A 13348-nucleotide genomic window follows, 5' to 3' on the forward strand; every position below is an offset into this window, starting at 1 on the left:
TCTCTTAGTTTCTCAGAGTTTGTCCCGGGCTGTTGGGGTTTGCTGGAGGGCTTCAAGCTGGAGAATCATTTCTTCACTGGAGCTCTGCTTTCCTCAGTGTTTTGGAAAAGGTGTTGGTTGTTATTAACGGATTTTTGTGCTCTTGAAACTTTTGGCTTTTATTGGAGTGGTGCACTCTAAACAAATGTTGGCATTATAAAAAAAAGATTTGGCCAAAAACAGATTTTAAAAAAAATTAGGACAAAATTTGTGTCAAATTATAAGGGGTTAGTAAACAGTAAGCATTTATTTATTAGGGTTAAGTTACTTAAAAATATATAGTTTAACTTAACAAGGATGTGTTAACTTTATCAACAGTTACAGTGAACATGTGTAATGCTTTAAAAGAGATCTGTTTCAGATGGGTGCTTTTCTTAATATATATACACAAGCATGTGTTTCTCACCATTATTAGACAGCACAAAGACAGCATATTTAAATGATTACTAAAGGATCATGTGACTGAAGCCTGAACTAATGGCTGTTCACATTTCAGCTTTGCCATTACAAAAAAACAAAGTTTTAGGTTGTAATGATATAGTACTCCGCATACGAGTAAATTAATATTAATATAAAGATAAATTATAAAATTAATAGTTTTATCCATTTCTCACTGAATATAGGTCATATATTTTGGTGCATTTAAACAAAATGGATTTATTAATCAGATATTTTTATTAAAATAATATTTTATTCACTAAACATCTTTAGAAATAGAAAGATTATACATTTAAATTCATGCAAAATATTGCAAAACAAATTACAAACTGCAAAATTTCAACTAAGTCTTTTTTGTTTTTTTGTTTTTTTCTCTCGATTTATTTCCTCTTTTTTTTTTTTTTAATCGTATTTCATATTTTTCCCTAAAATATAAATTTGAGCTAATGTTTTTTGGACTGTTGTAAGTTATTTTGTTAGATGAGCTCCAGATTCGGCTTCAGTACTGATTAACCTAATATATATGCAGAACATAATAGTTTAATGCATTCTATAGAAAATATGAATTTAAATGAAAGTTTTGTGAGGGATGTAGTCATATGCTGAGCACTGTAGTTCCAATTTTACTTTGTTCCCCTTCAAATAAACATTTTGTTAGCGTATAAAATAATGTTAAATAATACTTGCAATATCCCAAAAATAGTCTCAAAGTTTTTTTGCTTTTTTTAAATTGCTTTTGAAATCATTATTTTACTTAATTATTGTAATCTGTTTTACAGAAACGTGAACGATACAGATGGCAAGTAATTTTATGACCTTTTTTTTTAAACAATCTAAAAGGCTGCCAATGTATTTACAGAAACATTTACCCGAATCCCACATTTAGAGTCCCACATTAGTGTATGAACATTGGATCCCGGTGCCAAATGTTTATGGGAACTTTATTTTTACTATAAACTATAATTTGTTGTTATATCTTTATTAAGGGGCATCACAGTGGCACAGTGGATAGCATGATCCCCTCACAGCAAGGTCACTGGTTCGAGCCCCAGCAAGGACAGTTGGCATTTCTATGTGGAGTTTGCAAGTTATCCCCATGTTCACCTGGGTTTCCTCCTGGTGCTCCGTTTCCCCCACAGTCCAAAGATATGCTCTAGGTGAATTGAATAAGCTAAATTAGCCGTTGTGTATGTGTGTGAATGCAAGAGTGTATGGGTGTTTCCCAGTGTTGGGTTGCAGCTGGAAGGGCATCCACTGCGTAAAGCATAAGTTGGTGGTTCCTTCAGCTGTGGCGACCCCTGATTGATAAAAGGACTGGGCCGAAAAAAAAATGAATATTTATTTATGGGGCGGTGCAGTGGCTAACGCTGTTACCTCACAGCAAGGAGGTCGCTGGTTTGACATTTCTGTGTGGAGTCTGCATGTTGGTGTGGGTTTTCTTTAGGTGCTCCGGTGTATGGGTGTTTCCCAGCGATGAGTTGCAGCTGGAAGTGCATCCACTGCGTAAAACATGCTGGATAAGTTGGTTGTTCATTCCACTGTGGCGACCCCTGATTAATAAAGGGACCAAGCTTAAAAGAAAATGAATGATATTTATTTAATTTTTATTTTGCTAGGTAGAGTACCTTTCCTTTGAGAAAACAACAGAAAGCCAACGTTTAGAGTCTCAAGTTATATAATAAAGTTAATATTTGGCAAGCAACAGTGACAGAATAAAATAAATGAAACTTAGTCAATAAGGATTCCAAGCTAATTAAACTCACATACTTCACACATTTGACTTTATTACAGTTGTTTCTGTTGCGGCGTCCAATAAATTTGTATCTTCATTTGTGTGTTTCGGTGGCGTAAACGAATAGATTCTCCAGTCTTATATCAATACCATCTTTTTATCTTTCTCCATCTTTTCTCTCCTTCTTTAGATGAAATAAATTTCACTGTTATTGTGTTTGTATTTATTCGCCATCCCCATGTGCCCCCGTTCCCAAATACCCACACATGGAAAAAGAAATATACTGATTTTACATGGCCGAGAGAGAAAGAGCTCTTTCAATGCAGTTATGGTACATTTGCGATTCTAGTTGTGTGTAAATATTAGAAAACAGCAGGTTCTCACATTCACCGAGGAAAGGCATAGCAATGGGGCTAAGACGCGCGTTCTTATCGGTATTGTATTCACACTACACCGTCCTCCTGCTGTTTCTAATCTGCCGCCGCCGCTGTGAGCAAAACTGGACAGGCATTTATTGTCCCAGCAGGGGTATGCTTGACAAGAGAATGTTAAACACTCCACTACCTGCAATTTTCAAAGGTGATACTACACATGATAAAATGTAGATACATGCTTAATTTCTGTTTTGGGGGAAACAGGGGAGAAACTCTGGGGAAAAAAATAAATAAGTGAACTGATTTTTCTGTTTCTTTTCAGCATTATTGGCTGGATTCTGCCCGTGTTTTGTGTGTGTGTGTGTGTGTGTGTGCTTTTACTGTTTGTAAGTTGAAAAGCTCTGCCTTCTAAGCCGTTGATCCTCCAGGCAAAAGACTTGTCCAAAGCAAAAGTGCCAAGTCCAAGTCTGCGGGCCAAATTGCAATCTTTAATTCGATTTACCCTTGGCAGGGGTTTGAATGGGTTTAGTGGTCATCAAAAAGACATGTTCATCAGTGTGAGGCGAACTGTCCGTGCCGTTCATCAGGACTCTCTCAGACGACCCTCCGTGTCTCAGACTAGCGATGAGTGCCAAGTAACCGCTGGTGACATCGGTGAGAAAATAGACGAGGCAGGAGTCTTAATTAATGTGACACAGACACGTATCTCATGCCCACTGAAAACCATCTAATGAAGTGCTGCTATATGTTCTAATGAATTCTGAAGGGGTCCTAAAGAGGATGTTCAAACTTGCGTTCCGGCCCGTTAGCCGGTGATCGTTGTCTTTCAGCAATATCAAAATCACAATATGCCTGGATGCTTGCTTATGGCCTTCGATTAAGTCCCACTGTCTAATGGCCTTCACGCTGGTGTGTCGTTTGACGAAACCAAATGTATTTATTTAGGCTCTTGATGGGACGCTGAACATCATTTTATTAACAGGGAGTCAATTATCCTGCTTGATTGATGGCATAATAGAATCTTTTAGAGTGGACTCTTTAAAGAAGCACAATTTTAATGCGATGATTTGTTGGATTGCAGGCTGTGTTGGTTTTGCTGGCTATGGACAAGCAGATAAGGAAGCACTTCAATTAGATGAATGTAAAATATCTTACTTTAAGCCTATATTGACTTTAGCAAATGCAAATTATTAACATATGAGGATTGGAATAGATGTGTACATAATCTGTTTGAGGTGAACCCACTATTAAGTCAATGGACCAACGTTTAATACTTTGAAAAAAAGACTGGTCATACTGTACGAGACCCACTGATTTTTACTAATTGAATGTGGAAGAGAAACAAATGTGTGATTTATGTAATTTAGTTTAATAGACTGTCGATTTTTAAAGGGGTATTTCCCACAACACTGACAATCAGTTTGATCATTTGGATCACTTTTTCATCCTTGACATGTTTTCAGTGGTGGAAAGAGTACTGAAAAATCATACACAAGTAAAAGTACCATTACTTGAAAATCTAAAATGTTGTGCAAGTAGAGTAAAAGTATCTGTTGTAAATGTTACTCAAAGTATGAGTAAAAAGTGGACCTTTTAAAAGTACTCAAGTGTAGGGAGTATTACGCTGTAAAAAGTTGATTCATTTACAATTTAACTTATGAATGTGTGTAAACGTAACATTCTGTAGTGCATTTAGTTATTGCCTAGCAGGCACACAACATCATAATATGTTAATGTTAGGTTAGATTTAGGTTGTGATGTCAGGTGACAAATTCATCAAACCGTAAAATTCATGATATTGTCAAATGACATTGATATTTGGTTGATTTTAGGTTGTGAGAAAGAGTGACCAAAAGCCAGCGTCCAGCCAACATCTTAAACCGACTTCAAATTGACTTCAAATACTGACATTTATTTGTCAGGTATGGCAATCAAAATTCAACATCTGATAGACGTCTTAGTGGTAACGGCCACACAATGTCGAGCTGTAACATCATTAGATGTTGATTTTAGGTTCCATGTTGGACACTGACGTAGGCCCAACATTGGGTTCTGATGTCAACCCGATTTTTATTTCCAATCAAAATGCAACATCCCTACGACGTCAGTCTGACGTCATGTTGACATCTTGTGCCTGCTGGGTGTTTAAGGCCATTTTGGTCATCATACAGTATGCATCTGTCATCTTCTCATCAGTGACATGCATCTAAACAGTCTCTGGGTCAATGCGTGTAAAGATTTTGGACATCTTGGACACTTTTAGTGCTTACAAACATTTTGCTGCAATTATAAAATTGCCCACGTCTTGAGGTAGTTCATGATGCGATTTACCTTCTATGTGTGATTTAATTGAACAGAAATTACAGGAATGATTTTTTTTAATCCCCATAGGCCCGGAATAATAGAGTAGTTTCTGCAGGTTGAAGGAAAGTAGTGGCGTGAAAGTACCGATACAGCACTAAAAATGTACTCAGGTAAAAGTAAGAGTGCACATTTTTAAAACGACTTAGTAAATTACAATTTCTGAGAAAACTTACTCAATTACAGTAATTTGAGTATTTGTAATTTATTACTTTACACCACTACATGTTCCAAACCAATTTAAGATTTGTTGCTGTTGAACACAAAAGAAGATATTTTGAAGAATGTTAGAAACCTGTAACCATTGACATCCATTGTAAATTGAAAAAACATATATATATACTTTGGAAAGCAATTGTTATAATGTTTCCAACATTCTTCAAAATATTGTCTTCTGAACAAATCAAAGCTGAGTAAATGATGGCAGATGAACTATGCTTTTAAATTATGCCATATGTATTTTGTTTAAAAAAAGGTATAATTTTTATAGACCTTTTATATGTGCATATTTTATATGCAGACTTTTTAAACACAACATTGGTCATTTAAAAAAATTGTGTTATATTATATATTGTATTTAAATAGTTTGCATGATGAAATGTAACAGTTTTTGCATTGAAAACACATTGAGATCTGTGATGTTGTGTTTGGTTGGCCATGTGCAGTTAATAGATTCAGTCCACCTCTGTTTTTGTGCTGGACTGTCAGTGTTGCTGTAGGCATGGCTTCAGCAGTGAGCTCAGATCTTTCCTTCAGTACAGGGCCTTTGGGATGCCCGGGGCAATGTCTTGCATGTGGCCTATGAACATGGTATGCCTATTTTGGGTCAATAGAACACCACTATTGTGGTCAGTTTGTGGCTGGATTTGCCATGGCTTTACTCCCTTGAATGGCTTTTGGCTCTTACCCATCAAAAATCGGTAAGAAATGGCAACATTTATTCTCACTCACTATCCTTTGGCACTATCCTTTGGCACAGAGGAATGATATTTGTAATTTATTGAATTATTAATTATATAAAGAATAAAATTCAAATACTTGTGTAACTATAGGTATCTATGTAAATATTATTATACCATGTAAAATATATATAATATACAGCGGGGAAAATAAGTATTGAACAAGTCATGTTTTTTCCTGTGAATAATATTTATAAAGGAGCTGTTGACATGGAATTGAACCAGATTTTGGTAAATACAATACAAACAAAAATAAAACAAAACAAATCTGAAAAAAATGGTATGTGTAATAACAATATGACACAAGGAGAAAGTACTGAACTACTAAAACGAATTTAATACTTTATAAAAAAATGGTGATGGGAGCTTAAAGACGCCTTTTATATGGAGAATGAAGTCACATGAATTGCTCAGGTGTGAGTTTTTCACAGACTTTAACAGTGTAACAATCTTGATGGTTCTGTGGTTCTTGTCTATCAAATCTGATCTTTAATTTGTATTTTATATTGGTTTCATGTCAAGTGATTGGCTGGACCATTCGAGCAACTTGATTTTCTTTCTCTGAAAGCATTTGAGAGTTTCCTTGGCTGTGTTTTGGATCATTGTCTTGCTGAAATGTCCAGCCTGGTTTCATTTTCATCATCCTGCTAATGTAGATGTTGGACTGAAACAGCTAATATTAATTTACAATTTACAATGATTTCAGATTTTAGCTGCTGTCTGGGCTTTCACTGCCTTTCTACACATCCCTTTCTTCATGTGTTCAATACTTTTTACCTGTGTTTACCTTTTTATTTTATTATGCATAACTTATCTATGCATAATAACAATCTATGCAAACTTATCTAATTATATTTGTTTTCTTTGCATATATGGATTTCTTTCCTTGTTACCAACATCCAGGAAAAAGTCAGCAGCACCTTTAGAAATATGTTTTCTGAGAATAATGGTGACATGTTCAATACTTATTTTCCCCTCTGTATAAAATATACCACATTTAAATAGCATATCATATAAGGATTTTCATATATGCATTACATAAAATTAGATTTTTTAACATACAATTTTTAAAAACCTTTTATTTAAGCAAAATTTTTTATATAAATACACATTTCCAGTACATGCACCTGTAATTTATTTATTTTTTTACAAAGTTTTGCAAGCTTGTGTATAAGATTTGCATACATTAGAGAGAAACTTGTGTAAGATTCAATAATGACAAACCACCAGTTTGCGGGACCCCTCTGAGCAAGTGGTTCCCATAATATACCATCAACGGCACCTCCATCTCCCATCAGCAGCAGCATCAGCTAATGCTTGAGGTCTTCAAACAGCCCTGCGGCTTCTCTTGTGGTGTCCGGCTTGTGGGGAGGAGAAGCAGCCAGCAGCTCAGGTTTCATGAAGCTCCACTCCTCCTTGACACAAAAAAGGGCCAACCTTGCTGACCCCCTGCCCTCTCCCACCATTGTGCTCTTTCTCTGTGGCTGCGGCTCCAGCCACCAGATTGGTTTGCTCAGGAATGGGAGAGGATGTGTCTGCCGCTCCATCTGTCAGACCGAGGATCAAATAATAGGATTTTCTGTCCTGGAATTGAAGATAATTGCAGTCTCTATTCCGCTCCCTAACCGTATGATATTAACCTTGCGCTCCTGAGGGGCAGCACTCGGGCCAGATGGCACTGTGTTTTGATATCCGATCCAGGCGAGGAGGTCAAGTTGAAGTTCAAGTCCAAAGGACCGCTGTCCCTGTCTCCGCTGATACAATTCAAACACCACTTCCTTAACATTACTGCTGTTTCGTTGGTGGACAAAAAGTGCAAGCAAGAGCAGTTGTACATACAGCAAGGTTGAAGATGCACACCATTTATACACATCCTATTTGTACAAAAATGGCTGTGATTTCAATGGTAAAACAAACCTGAACCTTGTAAACAGCAAGTTTCCTTAAAGGGGACCTATTATGCCCCTTTTTAGATGTAAAATAAGTTTCTGGTGTAGCTAGAGTGTGTATGTGAAGTCAAAAAACACACAAGTAATGTTTTATAACTCTTTGAAACTGCCCCCTTTAGACTGATTCTAATTGTGCCGTTTTGGTGGCTGTCGCTTTAAATTCAAATGAGATTGTGGCTTATTCAAAAGAGGGCAGAGCCACAAATGCCTATGTGTCAGCATAGTGGCAGATTCCACATCAACACTAACATCCTATGCCAATGAGGGATAGATTTTCACCAGTAAGCGGGGCTTTCCCCTATCTGATGGCAAACAAAGAAGAATATATATATATATATATATATATATATATATATATATATATATATATATATATATATATATATATATATATATATTTGTTGTTGACCTTACTATGGTTCTTTTGAGTTATTTTTTTTATCAGTTATGTACATTAGTTTTATGTTACATCTAATTTTGATATTATTTATTACATTATTTATTGTGCTTACCATTATAGAAAATAAAGGCCCGCCCTCAAAAGGCTCTGATTGATCAGCTAACATAATATGCTGTGATTCGTGGATCGGCTCCACGTCACCAGGAAAAGTGTCACTAGCACACGCTGTGCCTCTGCTGTGTAAATGCTGTCAGCCAGAGCAGCTGTTAGCCGCATCAGGTTGATCCTGAATCAGACAGAAAATGACACAGCTGAACCTCACGCCTGCTCTCTAAAATAAACTCTGACAAGTGTCTTTCACATATATTTGGAATAAGCATGTGTAAGTAATATGAAACCTTCACATATCTTTTGAGAGTTTATTGTCTGAGATGTAGAACGCAGGGAAATTGGCAACATAGAGAGACACTGCAGCACTGGTGAAGATTGTGGGTGTTTAGAGGGGTTTCACGGATAAATATGAATTTGTATCCAGATTGTTAACAGTGCCAAAGAGCATTTGCTGTTGTTTACAACCTTTTTTACGTACTTGCTACAACATTGCGTTAATGCTAATAAAATTACTTACAGGTTGTGGTTCACAATTCACAGCTTCTTCCATTATAGTTGGATGATAGAGATTCTGGAAGCTGTCCTTTGTCAAATGCTAGTTATATATTTTGTATAATTCTCTGGAACATAATTAAAATTAAACTGTTAGCAACTCTCTCTTTGTGTCGTGTCCTTTAAAAGCCCAAATATAGAAACAGAAGATGCTCTGTGGAAATAGCAGCATTTTAGCTTTCTCCGCTATAACATTACTGACCACGCCCCCTTGCTCTGCAGGGTGTATGTGCATAGTGAATGTGTGTAACCTGAAGTGTTTATGATCTCACTAACCCAATTGAATTTTTTTGTAGTCCCCAAATACGTACACTGTAGCCTTTGCTAAGCTAACTCTGTAAAAGCAAATGTCTCCCTTTGCATTGAACTTAGAGCATATTACATTCAGAGATGTTGCTTATGTTCAAACAGCTAAATTACACTTCAACTACAGTTTAAAATATGATATCACAGTGGACCACCCTTTTTAAAGTGCATTGAGGGTACATAGGTCTAGCTCATGGCTCTCACATGGGTCAGGAATGAGCATGGTAAACTAAAGCATTCAAATGAATCATTACTGTCCATTTGGAGTTTGTGAGGGCATTGTGGCAAAAGCTTAAAGGAATACAGTCCGAATGAGATGTCGAAATTGGTCCGTGTGATCGACTAACCCCATCAGCGAATGTAATGAATGAGCCATTTGGAGCACTTTTGATGATAAGTCTGTCTGCGTGTGGTACGTTGGCCTCCTGTGGAGACTTTGAGCCCAATACACAGTAATAATGTTCCTCTTCTGCCGTAGTGCTTCATAGCGAGCCCTGGTTACTGTCCCCTTGGAAACATGCACACGCCTGGAGAGACATAGAGAGGCTTGCTATGATCATGTTGGTTATAGTGACAAACATTTACTGTGAGTAGAATCAAAAGTTTTTATCAATGAATGTACAGTGCTCAGGATATAAAAGTACATCCCTCACAATATTTAAATTCATATTTTTAATAGGAAGCTAAACAATATTATATTTGTGCATATACTTTAGATTAGTCAATACTGAAGCCAAATCTGGAGCTTATCTAACAAAATAGCTTTTGATAACGGTCCAAAAACTAGTACACAATTTACGTTACAGAAAATATAAATATAAATATAAATTTTAAAAAGAGCAAGAAAAAATCAAGAGAAGCAAAACAATTTTTTTAATTTTGTTGAAATTTTGTAGGTTATAATAATTTTTTTTTGCAACTTTTTGCTTGACTTTAATTGTATTATCTTTCTTTTTCTAAATATGTTTGGTGACTAAAATATTATTCACTGAGACATAAAAAAATATATATTTTCAAAATGGGGTGTACTTAATCATGCCGGGCACTGCATACAGTAAAGTGTCTTAAGCTAAAACTAAGGGAATCTTACTACATCGCTCAAGATTATATTGAGGTTTTATTTCAACCCAATTCTCCTAAGAAAAAGGTTAAAGTTACTGTTTTTAGGTTAAAGTAATATATATATATATATATATATATATTTTTTTTTTTTTTTTTGCATATTTACCACATTGTTCCATTCACAAAACAAAAACATATGATTATTATAATGTAAATCTTTGTCCTTTTTATGCAAGTCGTTTAGGTTCATAATATATATGAACAAAATTACCTTAATTTTTATTTCAATTACAGAATAATTAAGTTGAAACTTTAAAACACCTCTGCACGTTATGGTATGAGAATATACACACATGCACATTTGTAATAAAGAAAAAACTAATTTGAAAAAAGTTTTACACACACACACACACACACACACACAATATACATGTTAAAAATATTCTAAATGTTTATAAACATTAAAAGTCATTGTAATTAACACATGCACTATGCTATAAACAATAATTATAGCATTACGTTTACAAAACGAAAAGCTTTATTGTGAAATATTTCATTCATACATTCATTCATATTCCTTCAGCTTAGTGCCTTTATTAATCAGGGTTCACCACAGCGGAATGAACCACCAGCTTATCCAGAATTTGATTTACCCAGCGAATGCCATTTCAGCCGCAACCCAGTACTGGGAAACACTTATACACACATACGACAGCCAATTTAGTATATTCAGTTCACCAATACCACATGTCTTTGGACTGTGGGGGAAACCGGAGCACGTGGAGGAAACCCACACCAACACGGGGAGAACATACAAACTCCACACAGAAATGCCAACTGACCCAGCCGAGGCTCGAACCAGCAAACTTCTTGCTGTGAAGCGACAGTGCTAACCACTGAGCCACCGTGTCGCCCTGAAATAATTAATTAAAAATGGTCATTTAAATATTTTATATTAGTTTTTCCCTGAGCTTTTACTTAATTATTTCTGGAGACTGGATTTTTCATTTTTTTTCTTTAAAATTCACCTAAATACTCTCAATTTTAGTTCACATAAGTGCACAGTCAATGATGGGATGTGTTTTATAATCCCAAATGGTCGAATAATAAAAATAAAATGCTATTTTCAAATGTTATATTTATTATATTTCCTTTACATAAGCACCTCCACCTTATATGCTCCTTTTGTGGATGAACTCCATGATTTATGTAGTCTTGCCCTCTTTCCACTCTTGCTCCAGCACCTAGCATGCGATGTCGTGAAGTTATAGTAATTTAGTGATGATTTGTCACTGTCATCCTCCAGGTTCCCTCTATACCCCGACACCCCACTGGGCGCCTCTCTCTCGCCAGGCTGTGCCACGTCATCTATAGGGGGGCCCCATTAATAAGGGTTAAATCTGGCTAATTGTAATCCAATTAATAACAGACACAATGATCTAGCGTCCGTTTGTTATTCGAGGACCCAGCTGAAACACTTTTGAGGGTTCGCAAACCCCCCTTCTCCACCCCAACGCACTCAATATGCAAGGCTAGTTTTATTAAATCCATTGACTAGCGGCCAAACGGTGGGCTGCGATGCCAGTGGCCCTCTCTCTTCTTCAAAAGGGGACGACTTAATGGCAACCCTGGTGTCATTATCCTTCCCATATTTCTTCCAATTACCCCTGTAATCTCTCTCTTTCTTTACATTCCAATTTGGTATAGTAAATCACGAGAAGCGGACTTTTATTGTCAATGATGTATGCCGTAGTACTGAGTGAGAGAAAAATAGGAGAGTGAACCTATTTGTGTTTATGGCTTTAGAGGGAAAGAGATAAATGACCTGGCTTTTTTATTTAGTTTTAATGAAGAAGGGATTGAGGGACTCCCTGTCCCGGTGGCATTAATGTGATTTTTTTTTTTTCCTTCTCTCCTCTCCAAAGAAGCGCCTGCCTGTCCTCGCATTTGTTTGTGACCTAGTTGTGCTGGTCTCCGGAAAGGACATCCGGCTTTGTTCGCGTGAACATCCAGTGTCCTCGGTGCTCATAAACACACTAATGGGTTTTTCCGCGGCGGCAGCTGGACAGGGGTGGAGAAGAAGCGAGCACTTACAGTAAACGATCAGTGTCCCTCGATATTAAACGTCCCTCTGGCCACCAGGCTAAACGATGGCTCCATTTAGACCCTCCCCAAAGCAGCCTCCTACCCACTTAAAGCCTCCGCCTCCACCGTCTCCAGCTCTCCTACCAAACAATATTAGCCCAGCCACCTTATGCTCTCCACATGAGTCCCCTCAATCGTTCAGCGTTAATTGGATACTCAGTCCCCAATTAAGTTCTTGGCCCAAAAGGAGAGCATGAAAAAACAAGACAGGTTTAGCTCCCTTCTGTGGGACTTCATTAGACGGCTACTGCTGCAACATCCTCGGGGAGCGAGAGGACAGTGTCGTACGCACACATACATGCACTTGGTAAACACAATAGCCTGGTGACACGGCTCGAGTGGAGAGTGATGAGGCTGGAGAAAAGTTAATTACATACACTGTGTGTTTCTCGTTCACATGAAATATTTGGAATTCATTAACCAAAATCAATATGCATTCGATATACGTGTGGAAATGTAGAGCGTTCAAGGAATTGTTCGTTGGAATATGGAAATTTGGTCATTTACTTCATTTCTTGACATGCTAAATCTCTGACTTTCTGTCTTTGGTGGAACACAGTTGATTTTTTTTGTTCACAATAGTGCAAGTAAATGACAAATGGGGTATTTTTAAGTCCCAAAATTGCAAAATGTACCATAAAAATTATAGGGGTTTTCATGTATTTTATGATCTCTTTCAGAAGACTTCATTTTAATGATAAATTAAGAACATATTGGCCCTGATCACATCAGCAATTAAAGGAACACTACACTTTGTTTCTTTTTTCTAAATGTGGGCTCATTTTAAGTTCCCTGGAGTTAAACAGTTGAGTTTTACCATTTTTGAATGCATTCAGCTTGTCTCTGGATCTGGATTCAATAAATCATTGAATCAGATTAGATCATTAGCATCTCGCTAAACAAAAAAACGTTTTCAGAAT

This window comes from Danio aesculapii, chromosome 17 (assembly GCF_903798145.1).
Source record: "Danio aesculapii chromosome 17, fDanAes4.1, whole genome shotgun sequence".
In the NCBI taxonomy this organism is placed as follows: domain Eukaryota; kingdom Metazoa; phylum Chordata; class Actinopteri; order Cypriniformes; family Danionidae; genus Danio; species Danio aesculapii.